General features: G+C 43.6%; 1 protein-coding gene across 1 annotated transcript in view; it reads right to left on the bottom strand.

The window, feature by feature from the left end:
• Positions 1 to 6,920: 6,920 nt before the first annotated feature.
• The window catches only part of SMPX (small muscle protein X-linked), a 53,293-nt gene continuing 44,761 nt past the window's right edge, over positions 6,921 to 15,452 (bottom strand). Inside the window, exon 5 of the mRNA XM_066249185.1 lies at positions 6,921 to 7,332. The gene's annotated coding sequence lies outside the window, so the exon portion shown is untranslated. The remainder of the gene's footprint in view (positions 7,333 to 15,452) is intronic.

The following is a 15,452-nucleotide window of genomic DNA, read 5'->3' as shown; positions in this document are numbered from 1 at the left end:
GGGGGGGGGCAGGGGGGGACCTTTCCTGCAAAGTTCATTTTGCCTGCTGGTGCAGCAAGCAACCTTCAATCAGTGATGGAGGGTAAATAAATACCGTTTTTCCCTCACTGGAGCTGGAGTCACTCTGGGGCATGTGTTCTCTTCAGCCTCACTCGCGGAGTTTCCCCCGTGGATCGAGCTCCACTTACCCAGAGTGGTAACTGCTTCACAACGTCCCTCTTCAGCTGCCTTCCTGCCTTTATCTCTCCTCCCCAGGCCTGTGCAGGTGTTTCCTTCTCTGCCCAAACAAGCTACCTTTATTTGAATTCTTTCCTCAGAGTATGCTGCTAGGAAAAGAATGGAAGAAAAAAAAATGTTTATTGATGTGCTTACTACCCTGGACATTTGCCTAAATCATCGCTTTTGATTTAGACAGAAGAATATGGATTATGTGGGATTTAAGTCGAAATAATTTTAAATCATGGTTTAAATCACGAGATATATAGATTGATTTTAAGTCATTGTTGGTAATTTTGCCTAGCTCTTCATATACTCGTCAAATATGATCCTTAATATAGCTGTCAAACGTACTCATCAAAACAGCTTTGAAAGTGTCTGGGTGGAGGGACTCCCCAGTGCAGTATTCTCTCCTCCAATAGCGTCTTGCCCTATGCTCGATCGAGGCTCATTGCCTATAGATTTGGCTGTAGGTTTAGTTTTGAAAGCATATGTGGCATTTGCTGTGATTGTCACTCTTTCTAATAGAGCAGCCAGGATTTAAATGCAGCTCAATGTGGGTTCAAGAGAGCAAGCTCTTAACTGCACACAGAACTGTGGTGCTGGCAGGCGGGGGCCCGAGCTGCTCTGTGTACTGTGGCTGTGTTAATCTCACTGGAGTAAGGAAAGCAAATGAGGGATTAAGAAAGGGCTGGTGCCTGAGTCACCCAGGGCAGTTTCAGGTCACATGTGCATCAAGACTATGTGACATTTAGATGTCTCAGATCACCCCAAGTCAGATTATCTTTTAGTCCCTGCTTGGCCTGGCCACATGCACTTGAAAGCTCTCATGCATCCTCCTTACCCTTCAGAAGAAAATAGATGATGAGTGTTCGATTATGCATGAAACAGACAGGCTCGCCCTGCTCAACCAGAACTGCATTTTCTTCGTGACTTCACGGGCTCCTGGAGCAAATGGACTTTCTCTTCTTCTCTCCCTTCCCCCTCTCCCTCTCTTATTTTCTCTTTCTCATTCTCCCTCCCTCCTTCCTTCCCTCCCTCCCTCCCTCCTACATATTTTTCTCTTTATTACCTTTTATGCAGCAAGAAAGCTCTGAATTTTTTTATAAAACACTGTTTGGCCCTGTCTCTGTCTGAGTGAAGTCATGTGACACAGAGTTGCCCCCAGATATTTTTTTTTGCAGCTCCTGCCTCTCTGGGACCCACCCACTTTGTATCTGGATCTCTGTCCAGTTTCCAATACATCAATAATCAGATCCAATGTATTATGCCTCCTAAGGAAGAATCATTTGTCCTAAAAATCTGATTCCCAGAAGCACAGCAAGTGATTTCAGCTTAAATATTTACTGGGATCAAAAGTTGGCAAATAACCACGATGTCCAAAGCCGAGAGATTGTTACATAACCATCCTCCCGTGGAGACAATGAGGTCACATGTTTGCCTGTCTAATCACTGACCAGGGATCAGGGACATGTTTGATTGCAGATAATGTGCTCACTGGCCCACAGCTTAATTACTGAGTGTCTGAATCAACAAAGCTTTCAGATGTAGGTCTTGCCTAATGGTGCATCTGCTAGAGATCATTGCCTCAGTTTGGCCTTTAAATGAAAGTTCTGGGGGATACAGTGGGCCATTGCCAGAACTGTTCTCTGTGACCTCTCATTGAAAAACATGCCAATTCCCACGGTTTATTTTCCAGCCAGAAATAGGCATTCTCATTTACATCCAGGGCCAAGTGTTATGCATGACTCCGGGGTAGAAGATGTGGTGGAAGCATGCTCTCCAAAGAAATTAATGGCACAGTCAATTCGGTATATCTGCAGCCAGAGTCCAATTATCCCTACGGGAAGATTCCAGAGCAACAGGGGCAAGGGGTTCCTTTCCCAAGATGGTGAAGAAAACATGCTGGGGAAAGTCTAGGGAAATAAGCAAACGATAAATTTTGAGATCTCTGGGTTGAGATCTCAGCAGTCAACTGGGATCTAACTACAGAGTTTGGAGCCAGATGGGTCTTTCATTAAAGGACATGTCTCCTGGCTATTTCCTCCTTCCAGATTCCCCACCCTTTATATGATTTGCCTGGGCTCCAAATTGAGCTCTGGGAAATAACTTCAAGATTTGGGGGAAAAAAGTAAACTTGGGGTGTTTTTGTTTGTTTGTTTGTTTAAGGCATCTTGGTCTATGCAAACTTATTATTTAATCACTAGGAAGAACTATGCCTATTTCTTTGCCTGCAAAATTAAATAAACACAACATTCCATTTTAAAGAAATTATGGTAAAGTTAGTTTCACCTGGATTATTTTAGGACACTAATTAGAACCTGATTTCCAGTACTATGTAGAAACGTCCATGCCCTCCTGGGTGTCCAGCCCCCTAGACATTGAGATGTGTGCTCTGGCTTCTTCAGATATCCAGCTCCCACTGAATGCAGAAAACTCAGCTCTGGCTGGGTAAGGGGGGGTGAGGATGGCCTGAGCCCAAGAATCTTTCTCTGTGTGGCCAGAGCCAAAAGACAAAGAATAAAACAAAGAAAACAACAACAACAACAACAAAAAACCCTAGAAATGAAGCACAAAACCTTCTCTGGGTTTTGTGTTTGTTTGTTTGATTGATTGATTTTTTTTTTTATTTTGTTTTATTCTGTTTGTTGTTTGGCCTGAAGCCCATCATTAACTGTAAGGCCGTGAGGCTTGTGTGGGTAACTGGATTGAATGTTGGTCCATTTCCAAATGCTTCTGAACAGAAATTCCTCCAAGATCCTGTCTTTTCCAGTGTACCATAGGTGTGTGAGTCATATTAAGAAGCAGGCATAGTTTGCAGAGAAACTCAGAGCCCTGTTCTGTATGTTAGAGATTGGCAGCCACCCACACAGCAGGGTGAATGCCTGCCCTGCACCTCCTCCCCATCACTCTGCCTGGCTGGTGATCAAATATGAAAATTAGACTTTGCATTGCAGACCTGCTTTTACTCTACACTCCTCTGCAGGCTGAGTAGTATTCCATAGTATATATGTACCACATCTTCTTTATCCACTCCTCTATCAAGGGGCACTTTGGTTGTTTCCAGGTCTTGGCCACTGTGAATAATGCTACGATGAACATGGGGCTTCATGTGTCTTTACGTACCAGTGTTTTCAAGTTTGGGGGGTATATACCCAGTAGAGGGATTGCTGGGTCATATGGTAATTCTATTCTTAATTTTTTGAGGAACCACCATACTTTCTTTCATAATGGTTGTACTAATTTGCATTCCCACCAGCAGTGAATGAGGATTCCTTTTTTTCCACAGCCTCTCCAACACTTGTTATGTGAATATATATATATATAATGGAATACTACTCAGCCATAAGAAATGATGAGATACTGCCATTTACGACAACACGGATGGACAACACGGAGAACATTATACTGAGTGAAATAAATAAGTCAGAAAAAGATAAGAAGTGTATGATCTCCCACATAGGTGGGATACAAAGCTGAGACTCATGGACCTAGATAAGAGTGCAGTGGTTACCAGGGGGAGGGAGATGTAGGGAAGAGGAATGGGCGAGGGGATAGGAAGAAGGGTGTAAAGAGGGACAAATACAAGGTGACAGAAAATAATTTGGCTTTAGGTGATGGATATGCAACATAATTGACTATTCAAATGATGGAGTGATGTTTGCCTGAAATCTATGTACACTTATGGATCAATGTCATCCTGTTAAAATTAATTTTCTAAATAAAAAAAAGAAAAAGAAACCCAAGGAGAAAATCCCCTTTCCTTCTGGAATCTGCATCATGAACGTATCCTTACTGAACCCGGGAAGAGCTGATCATTTAAAAAGAGCCTTGTTTTCTGATTGCGCCATCTCTTCTAGTCAGGGGTAGCACTGAAGTGTTTTGTAGAGAAGTCAAATGTTATGGGAGTTATTTTTCTACTATAATAAACAAGCATAGGTTGAAGGGTATGAGGCCAAGAGTCTGAAAAATGATTGCTTAATTGAGGTTGTTTTTCCTTTTCTGAACAATACCTTTAGGTGATTGTGTTGTGAAGGCTGTAATCTTATTTTATAGCTGAATCCCCTATTTTATAATCATCATTTTTTTTTGACAGTGTGATTTGCCTTTACTGCAGGATCTAAGCAGGTGTGGCCATTTGCTTGGAGAAAAAAGGAAGTCATTGTATGGGCTCTAAGGGTTTGCTTTGCCGGGCCACATCCTGGTGGCTTGCGTTATCTTTAGTGGTTGCTCTGAGCCTGACTTGTGACTGAATACATGATTGTGTCTGAATGTTATGACAATGAATTCTCTCCTTTGGAGAAACAGACTTTTCACTGGTCTTTGAGGAAAAAGAACTATCTGTGGGCCACACTGCTGCAGATTTTCAGCATCAAGTTAAAATTCCCAAGAAAGCATTAATTACCAATAATAAGTTAAATGTGATTTCTATAGTATTTCAAGCTGTGATGCAGAACAGTGTGATAATGCCACACTCCTTCTAAGGGAACTTGTTTTAATCGATCAACCTGTAGTCCTTGAGTCCAGTGAGTCCTGTTTTCTTCCCCACAAACTTTTCCTTGGTGTATCTTGGAGGGAAGACACCAATTCTACATCAGCCCAACAATGTAGGAGAGAACGTTTCACATGATGGTACATTCCAACTAGTAGTGATCCTTACATAGACCTAATTATTCGGACCTTTTGTAAATTCTCTGACTGCTCTAATGAAAAATGAGGGATGCATTTGAGTAATTATCATATCCTATGCCCTGGGCCTAACTTTTATTTAAAGATTTTATTTCTTGATTTTAGAGAGAAGATAGAGAGAAAAGGGGAGGAGCAGGAAGCATCAACTCATAGTAGTTGCTACTTCCCATATGTACCTTGACCAGGTAAGCCAGGGTTTCAAACAGTCGATCTCAGCACTCCATGTCAATGCTCTACCCACTGCACCACCACAGGCCAGGCCCTGGGACTATTTAAGTTCTCCTTTGTCATTCACCTACTCAGGCAGAGAAGCTAAACCTTCCAATCTGTGCTCTTGAAATGTTAGGATCATAAAATATGAGCAAGTGAGGAGATTCTGAACAGCCTCACTTGTTCCACATGGCCCCTGCTCCAAAGGGAGAAGCTTTTCAAGAGTCTCACGCAGTTTGAACCTCCTCTCATTGGTGCCTCACGTACAACGTACAGAAATCCCATTCTGGAGAGGGGAGGTGGGATGTGTGAAGCCAGGTGACTGGCTGAATGCAGGGCATTCCTTCCAGCACTTAGCACAGAGCCTGTGGTAGCCAGGTGGCCAGGTAAGCAGGCAATGTTGGCGGAAGGACTGTTGCATTGTACTCGGGATCCTCACCTGTCAGCGGAGTGTCTTAGAATGGGTACCGGTAACAGCACGCGTACTATAAACTGGTTGTTGTACCTTAGGTTTTACTTTAAATACTCAGACCAGTGTTGTTTGTAGTTTTCTCTCACTCTCTTAACCTTCAACTGCTTGTATCTTGTTATTCTTCATGGAGAAGTTGCATAATAACTGATTATTTACAAACCTGTAAGATAAGGCTGTCTCAACATGATGCATGGATTTTTAAAGGGCCATTTAGGGTGGCATGTGAATTTTTAGAATTATGACTTTATTGAAAATAAACTCTGTCTTTTTATATATCATTAGATGTACTGTCCAACAAATTTTGAGATCTAAAACTCATTCAGAGTTCTAACCCTGCCCAACTCCCCTCAGCAAGCGCAGAATGGCCCAAGGTAGCATGGCGCTCTAATATTTAGAACCTGCTCTGCTCACAGATGATTGGGTGAGCGTCACATATCCTGTTCTGGTTGATACTTCCCACTGTGTACGTCTAGATTCGATTTAGATCACCAGGCTGAGCCATATCCCAGCGGATATCTAGAATCCGTGACCAGATGGGCACCTGTTCAGAGAAGCCTGAACCCCGCAGGCCCCACTGAACTTGCAGCCAGTCACGTGTGTGTACAGCAATAGTCCCGCTCTGCAAAACTGATTGATCTCTGTGAAACAGAGAAGCTAAAGGTTCGTTTTTGCTTTGAATGTTTAGATGTACATCTGATTTTTTTTCCAATGGCAGGCACTGAGGAAAGCATAAAGGTCATGGTGTTGTTGTGTCTCTGTATACCAGTTAGGGGACTCACTTGCCTTTAAAACAGTGTGGTCCTGAGAACCTGGTTCCTCAGACATTCCTAATGTGAAGTTGCCTGATGGTCTGGGGAGATCAGAAGACTGTAAGCGTGGTTCCTTTGGTTTATGATCACGTTGGTCATTGACTAAGTTTCACAGAGACTGTCAATCTTAGCAGCAGGAGAAACTGTTCATCCTTCTTAGGAAAACTAAGGTACGGATCTGTCCCCCTTTTTATCTAATCCCTCAGGTTGATTGTCCTGTGCCTTGTAATGAACTCTATCATATCTGGGCAATGGGAATTTCTGACCCTTTCTGGAAGTAAAATACACTCACGACAAAGTTATCCTTGGAGGAGGAATATCAACGATGCCCAGCTCCTCAGGCAATATTTAACTTCATTTGCACTGATGAGCCAGCTATAGTTTTACCCATGGCACCCAGTAATTCAGAATGAGCAGCCCCACTCAGGCAACATGGGGTTTGGCTGACTCTTACATCTCATTTTTCTCCATGTGGGGGAATATGTAGCTCTCGAAAAATCTGTGAAAATTAATGTAGTCTTAAATCATTTTTTATATTTACTTGTGTATTTATTTGAACTCATAAAAAGTTTATTGACATATTTAGAAGGTGAAGAACTAAAATACATTCCAAATAATGACCAAAATAATATACGAAGTAGCTTAGAGAGTTTCCTATCAAAATCACTGTTATGCATATTGCCACATCCCTCTCTGTGAAATCATATCCCTCCTCAAAACCACACCTCCCAAGAAGTGAATTCTTGAACTGTTTGCATGAAGATAAAGTAAGAAGTGCATCCACCTAGAAGGAAAAGATATAAATGTACAAACAGGACATTTCTGCTAGTCTCAGGCATTCAGGAGGTTCATAATCTTCATACAAATATATAAAAATTTTAGTGAGCTATTTTTATTTTAATCCATTCTCTTTCTCTTCAATTCTTCACGTCAGGCCTGAAAAAGAGAAACCAAAGGAAAAATTAGTTTCGTTCCCATGAGCTGTTTTCAGGGGCAGCCTGTAGATCAGTATGATAGGTCCAAGTCAGACTCGAACTTGGACGTTTCATCTCTCAATTCCACAAACGTAAAGTGAACTAAGAGTAGAAAGTGTGACCATCAACTTTGGCTCTATTGATTTAACTAATTCCAAACTAAATGAAGACAGCTTCCTTCTGAAGGATTAGGGTCTGATGCTAACCTTGTTTATGACTTTCAAGACCTTTGGTGCCTGTGGTCAATTTGCAATCATGGCTCCTGTTCTCCAACCTTCCCTATATCCATCCCCACGGCCATGGCATGTTTTAGTGTCCTGCAATTGTGGGTGGGATATAATTCCTCATATCTGAGTTTGGCCAAATAACTTGCTTCAGCCAAGAGAATGAGACTAGAGTGATGGCGTGCCCGTCTGAGCCTAAGCCTTAAGAGGTAGTGCATGTTTTGTTTACTACCGTCTTGTACCTCCACCATTGCCTTGAGCTGGTGTGCCCAAGCTCACCTGCTTGTCCCAGGAGAAGCACAAGAAGTATGTGGAGCAGAGCCACCCCAGCTAACGTGCCCTAACCAAACCCCAACCAGCCAAGAGCCCCCAGCTGCCACTGATGCATGAGCCCAGACCAGACCAGCTGAGTCCCAAATACATGAGCCAGAATAAGAAATGATTTTGTTCTAAGCCATTGGATGTATAGATGGTTGGCTATGCAGCAATAGCTAATTGATATGGTGCCATTTATGTTATTGTTTTTATTAATTTTTTAATAGAGAGAGATAGAGAAACAGGAAGGGAGAGAGAGTGAGAAGCATCAACTCATAGCTGCTTTAAATTTAGTTATTTTGTACATTGAGCTTCCTATACATGCCTTGACTGGGGCCATGCCAGTGTTCCTTTGCTCATGCCAGTGACCTTGGGCTTTTCATGCCAGTGACCTCTGGGCTCAAGATGGCAAACTTTGGGATCATGTGGATGATCCCCTGCTCAAGCCAACCCTGTGCTAATGAGCCCGCACTCAGAGCCAATGACTTCAGGGTTTTGAACCAGAAACCATAAGGGTTCCAGGTTGACACCTTATCCATTGTGCCACCATTGATCAGGCTCACATTTTCTTTATTACAAATGGCTGAAGAAAGAAAACTCCACAGACAAGCCCCCTCCCCACTGTGACAGACACTGTAGCCTGGCTCTCTGCATATCCACCCCAGCCACCTTCTCTCTGATTCTTGACTCCAAAGACTGGCCCCCAAATACTACCCTTCCTGGCTGTCTCACAGCTAGGGCAGCACGGGACCCAGGTTTGGCCATTGAGCCCTGAGCAGAATTCTATGGTAGAGGCCTTTTAGAAAGCTTTGCTGTCCTGTGTGTTTGTTTAGAAATTACAAGGTCCACTGTGACATTTAGCATTTATAGCATCGCTGTGATGTAGTTTCCATTACCCGCATTGTTGACATGAAATACACAAAGGTCCAAAAAATAAAGTGAGAAGATCCAGGTCTCAATGCTGGCAAATAGGAAAGCTAGGATTTGAACTCAGGTGCTCTAACTCAAGCTTCTTCCACTCCACTAACAAGGAAGCTGTGGATCATTCTCGAAACAGAGGGACAGCTAGGAAGGTATTAATGATTGCCAAACTGAAAAACATTATCACCAGCAGTCAGCACAGGTTCTTCTATTTCTCTAGCATTATTCTTTCTTTTAGAAACTCAATTTGCAGGGCATGCTGGTCACCAAGAAGAAGCAAGATAGCACTTCCTTCCCACTGCAGGGTTTCCAAGCAAAATGTGTCTTGTTGGCCGGCAACCCCACAGCCTCGTCCCAGCCTAGCATACAGGCCTGTCTCTGACTCCTTTTTCTCATACAGCCTGCACTGAGTTCGCTGGCCCCCTGCGCCTTCTGTAGCATGAAGAGAGCCTGCAGGCCTCTTCTTTGCTTATAACTTTAGAATAAATCTCCTCCATGACTCTTTGTGGAACATGCTGCACTGTGATTATTTGCCACTATGCATAATCTCTTCCCTCTCACAGCTTTGCTGCCATGACTGTCCTGCCACTGAGCTGTGACCTTCTGAAGGGTGTGAACATGTCCTATTCATTTTTCCATCCCTTCACCTGTCATAGCAGCTGACACATAGCAGGGGCCGGAGAGCTGACAAGTTGGACCACTGGAGAAGTGAGACTAGCACAAAAACTGGAGTTGGAGTTGCAGCCAAACCCACATTCTCCAATGTGAGACAGCAGGAATGAACAAGGTCCACAGGTGCAGTAAATCAGGAGTGTTGATTTGATGTGCTCTGTCCCCACGGTGCTGTCATTTCTGTCCTAGACCCCAGCCACGACCCCATCATCCCTGTGTGTGCTCAAAACATTTTACTTCTGTGGTCACTGTCCTGGTGACATATGGCCAGTGTCTGGCTAAGTGAGAGGCCATGACAAGCTGCCCTTGAAGCCGAGACATTCCTTCGACTTCTCTGAACAGCGTGGAAGGGGTGATGATTCATTGCAAATTGTCACTGAAGCATGTTCTAGGAGGTGTGATTTCTCTCTGAGAAGTGATCAGACTGTGAAGCACAGTCTGCAACCCAGAAGTGGGAGCCATTTCTATAACAGGCTTGCTATGGACTTTGACCACTACAAATCTACCCCAGGGAGTGAGTTTATGGCTATGCTGATAAATTGAGGATGAGTCATTTGCGATGACTCTTCGGTGACTATTTAAAAACCCTAAGAAGCCCCTCACAACTGGTTTAGTTTGTGGACCTCTCTGACTTTGAGACAGTTTTAAAAGCATAGAAAAACCTTTGTCCAGTTTTCCCGAACCACCAGGGTGACCATATTATTCAGAAAAGCAAAGGCGTGGGATTCTTTATGTTCAATGGGTCAAGGGAACAGGGTTCTTCTCCGTGCTCACTGTGCCTGTGAGCCAGGGGGAGCCTGGGCACCTGGCTGCAGAGGGGGACCCTGGGGCAGTGCCATCAGCCTGTGCTCTACATGTGGGGAGAGGAACAGCTAGCTGGAATTGATCAAAATGTAGCTGATTTTGAAGTGCCAGGCAAGCTGCCACTGACTTGACACTGTCACCTCATTTAATCTACAAAGCGAACCCAACTCTTCTTTGCAGAAGGAACTAGGCAGGAGGTGGCAGAGGGAATAGAGAAGTCATTGCATCTGACTTTTGGTAACCCCACCCTGCACCCAGCCACCCAGCTCCCCTGTCCCTCCCAGGTTCCAGAAGAATCCCAGAGTGCCCAGCAACCTTGGACATAGGACAGTGCTGAAGGATAAGGTCACACAGGGTCCTTCCAGACGTGCAAAGCCCCCAGAGGACTAGCATTTCTGTCCTTGGCCTTGTGGGACTCAGTGTGTACTGAGATTGGCTGTATGTTACTGAAATACAAGAATCCAGGAATCCTGAGACCTGGGTCAGGGCTCAAATTTAGAAACAGGAACAATGGGAAGGGATCCAGAGCTAAAACTGCTCAGGCTGGAAGGCTCACTTGTTTGCCAGGTTGTTGGAATGCAAGTGCGTTGGGCGGTATCCGGGGCCACACCGCTGTGCTGCCCAGACGCCAGCTGTCAGCTAGTCTCCTGTGTCCTGTTCTCCCATAGGGGATGTTTGTGAGAACAAAGAAGAAGGTGAGGCACCCTGCTGGGAAGCCACTCTCCAGGCGCCCCAGACACCTTCTGTACTCAAAACTAAGAGACACAGAAGCGCCACTTCTACTTCGGGAAAGGCTCACCTTGGCCAGTGCAGGGTTGCTGGTATACCCAGTATCCCCCTGTGTCACCCTCAGTCCAGCTTGAGAAGCATGTGATGTTTGTGCCTTGCCATGACCCATTTATAGCGTGTTACTCATAGTTGCCATGGCTCCACATATATCACTTAGGGAATAGACTCCACTCAACACTTGTTTGCATTTGTCCTTTCCCCAGACACTCGGGGGCGGCGCAATGATTACTTCCTCCTATGTGGTGCTAAATCATAGAGCCATAAACACGGTGACACTCAAAAGTAGTTGAGAGAAAGGCGTGTCGTGTTCTGTCTGGTTCCATATGCAATGGCCGGCCATGCACCCAGACCAAACTGGTTGAAGCTTTGGAATTTGTTAGAGGGCATTTGGGAGCCCTCTAGTTTGTAATGCACACTCACACAGGTTGTCCTGTGCACTAGTCATGACTACTTGAAGAGGAAGGCGGTGCAAGCTAGGCTAAGGTTTCTTGGGCGCCTGTGCATCAGGGTCAGATGACAAGAAATGCAAAGCATGGAGTTGCACCCAGGGGGGTCCAACTTAGAACTTTTTCTGGCATCCCAAAGAGCCTCTCAGAAAGTAAAAGAAAAACTCTTCAATAAAAACTTTAAAAGCTTTTCTTAAACTATGAAACAGCCACCAAAATTGGCTTTTGTGCATCATGAACCCTTCAGTGGCTAACATAAAAACAGAAATGATTCAATCAGTACCTACTAAAAGCAGGAAAGGAGTGATAGGCACAAAGAGCAGGAATTTTGGGGAGGATGGGGAAGGGAATTTTTTACTTGAAATCAAGATTCAGGTGTTATGTATTGGACGTAGACATATATGCATATGTATATGTATCATACATGTATATGTACATACACACACGTTTGTTTTTAGCGAGAGAGATAGAGACAGAGGGAGGGACAGTTAGTGATAGACAGGAAGGGAGAGAGATGAGAAGCATCAATTCTTTGTTGTGGCACCTTAGTTGTTCATTGATTGCTTTCTCATATGTGCCTTGAACTGGGGGCTACAGCTGAGTGAGTGACCCCTTGCTCAAGCCCAGCAACCTTGGGCTTCAAGCCAGTGACCTTTGGGCTCATGCTAGCAACCATGGGGTCATGGCTGTGATCCCAGACTCAAGCCAGCGACCCCACGCTAAAGCTGGCAAGCCCGCACTCAAGCTAGCAACCTTGGGATTTTGAACCTGGGTCCTCTATGTCCCATTCTGATGCTCTATCCACTGTGCCACCACTTGGTCAGGCTGGACATAGAGAATTTAAGTCACCTTAACACAAAGGCAAGCTGCATGTTCAGGTCAAATTTCATTAAAGTAAGTTCAAAAGGGGTGTTCTAGTCCTATTTTTTTAAGAATTTGTTGTATCGGATATCAAGTCAGAGTTGGGGGCTGACAGCTGAAACAACATTGAATTTGGGGAGATCGTGGTGGGTAAAGGGGCATAATCATGACCACTGGAAGGTCCTGGTTTTGTGGTCAAGTTCTCTCCCTCTATCAAGGGGTCACTGACCTCACTGAGGAAGCACTGACCCAAGACCTCCCTAGCAGAGCAGAGCTCAGTAACGCCGAGAGGCAGACAAAGTGATAAACAAGTCAAGTACATTGCTGTCTTAACCAGGAGATTCTCAGAGTTTCTGAAGATAGTGAGACCCCTCTATGTTGTTTAGGTCTGAGCTTTTGAGGCCTAAAGACAATGGTGCTTACATCAGAAATACCCAGCATCCTCTTAGAACTGTCTAGCAACAGTCTGTGGCAGCCAAGAGTTCTGGAACATCCAAATGGAAAACAAATTCCTTGCTATAAAGTTAACAGAATCTATGAAACAATTGTAGGCCTCCCTGTTTCTCTCCAGTAAGGCATCCTGGAAAGCACATTGTCACAGTGATCACCTAACACCTGATTGACTTTGCTCATTTGTGTGTTTTTATAGTAACAATGATGGTAGTGAGTGGCCCAAAAACTCAGTATGCAATAAAAACTTGGCCTTTGATGTACCATCAGGCAAACACATAACCATAAAGTTTTATCATCTTCTAAAACTGTAAAACTCTTTTCAAAGATGAAAAGAACTAGAGTTTTAGTATTGCTGCTTATTTTAGAAATTTGGAACTTAAAATCCAGAAGGTTTAGTCAGTTGTTCAGGGTCACACAGCTAGTTGTGGCTGGTCAGCATTAAAGGCCTGTCTGGAGCTCTTTCCCCCATGCTAAACTCTTTTAAAACTCTTAGAACAAGGGCGTGAGTAATCTGTACGTATTGATGGGACATTAGAGTCACTTGGCACGAACAAGTGATATCTGTAGTGTATCAATAATTTGACTTAACATTCTTGCACGTGTGCTAATAAATACCAAAATTGAATTTTTAAAAATGGCATGCCTTTGCCAAATTTAACAGGGTTTCTTTTTAATATTTTTATAGAGCAAAATGCACAAATCTTAAGGGAACAGCTTGATGATTTTTTTCCTATGTGTATACCCCATGCACAGCTTTTTAAAAATTTTTTTACCTATTAATTTTTAGAGAGAGAGAGAGAAGGGAAAAAGAAGCAGGAAGCATCAACTCCCACGTGTGTGACCAGGCAAGCCAAGGGATTCAAACAGCAACCTCAGCATTCCAGGTCAATGCTTTATCCACTGCGCCATCACAGGTCAGGCAGCTATATACAGCTTTTATTTTTACATAGTTTCTAAATACTACTGTATATGCCAGCATATTCTCACAGTTTTGTTCATTTGTTTGAGAAAAATCAGTTCCAAGAGATGATAAAACAAATTTTACTTTTGAAAGAAAGGTGGGGGTGAGGATGGGGGAAAAGAAACATTCATGGTCAGATAAATTGAGAAATACTGATTAAGCAAAGATAAACTGTTTCTCTTAGTTTTAGGACTCTTCAGAGCTTTAAGTATCCAAATGCAGATTGTGCGTTGGATGTGGGGACAATACCATGTAGAATTTTCAAATTTTAGTCAATTCACTGAACCAGCTTTCTACGGTTTATATGCCTTTTTTTTATTTATCATTCTTTGTATCCCAAATAGTGTCCATGTTTTATCAGGTGGATACACCTGAGCTGACTTAATCAAAGTCATTTTATCGGACTCTTAGGTTCTTGGTCAGTTTTGCTATCATACGTGGACAAAAGCTTTTCCACGTGAACATTTTCTTTAGGATGGCTTCCCTCCAGGCCTGACTGGGTGGGGCCTTTCTTCATTTACAAAGCCCCATGCCCTCACATCCAGGCCAGCATGGCACCTGCTGTACAGTGGACACTTGATATCCATTGAGAGAATGAGCAGGTGTCTGTTTCATGGTCATTTACCCACTCCTCTCTGTGAATTTTGTAAGAGGAAAACTGATAACCGTTTCATTGAGCGTCCCCTTGATTGCTGGCGAAACTGCATTTCCTCATGCTTCTCTGCTAATTGCACATCCACTTTTGAGAACTGTGAGCTCATTTCCTTTATCTGTTCATCTGTTGAGGTGTTAGTGCTTTTGCTTCCCAGTTTGCATGGGCTCTTTACATAATTGTACATTTCATGCAAAACAATTTTCTTGATAGAGTTTTCTATTTAATGCTTTTTTCAAGTACAGATTTTTTTTTTAATTGGCAAGGTTTTGTGGGATAATTTTGATACCTCTTACTTCTTTGAAATGCTATCTGGGAAAGCTTAATCAATGACTTCATTTCCCCTCCCCCAAATCATTCCAGTATTTTAAAAGTTTGTTGTAGCCAAATCCTAACTTTTGAAGCCCTCAACAAAGGACTTTAGTTTTATCACCTTAAAAGTAACAGGAAGTAAAAAGAAAGATGTTCATAGAAAGGGAAGCAGCGTCACTTTGGAAATGGGGGGTCTTGTTTTTGTTTTTGTTTTTGTTTTTGTTTTACAGAGGCAGAGATAGACAGGGACAGACAGACAGGAACAGAGAGAGATGAGAAGCATCAATCATTAATTTCTTGTTGCGCGTTGCGACTTCTTAGTTGTTCATTAATTGCTTTCCCATATGTGCCTTGACCGTGGGCGCTCAGCAGACCGAGCAACCTCTTGCTGGAGCCAGTGACCCTGGGTCCAAGTTGGTGAGCTTTTTGCTCAAACCAGATGAGCTCGCGCTCAAGCTGGCGACCTTAGGGTCTCGAACCTGGATCCTTCCGCATCCCAGTCCAACGCTCTATCCACTGCGCCACTGCCTGGTCAGGTGGGGGGGGGGGTCTTGTTTATAGGCTATTGCGAGTCACTCCCAAAGTGGTGGGGTATTATTTTTTAACCACAGAAGAGGAGTTCCAGCCATAAGAAATGATGACATCAGATCATTTACAGCAAAATGGTGGGAT

This window comes from Saccopteryx bilineata, chromosome X, assembly GCF_036850765.1.
Source record: "Saccopteryx bilineata isolate mSacBil1 chromosome X, mSacBil1_pri_phased_curated, whole genome shotgun sequence".
NCBI lineage: Eukaryota > Metazoa > Chordata > Mammalia > Chiroptera > Emballonuridae > Saccopteryx > Saccopteryx bilineata.
This window is presented reverse-complemented; position numbering and strand designations above follow the sequence as displayed.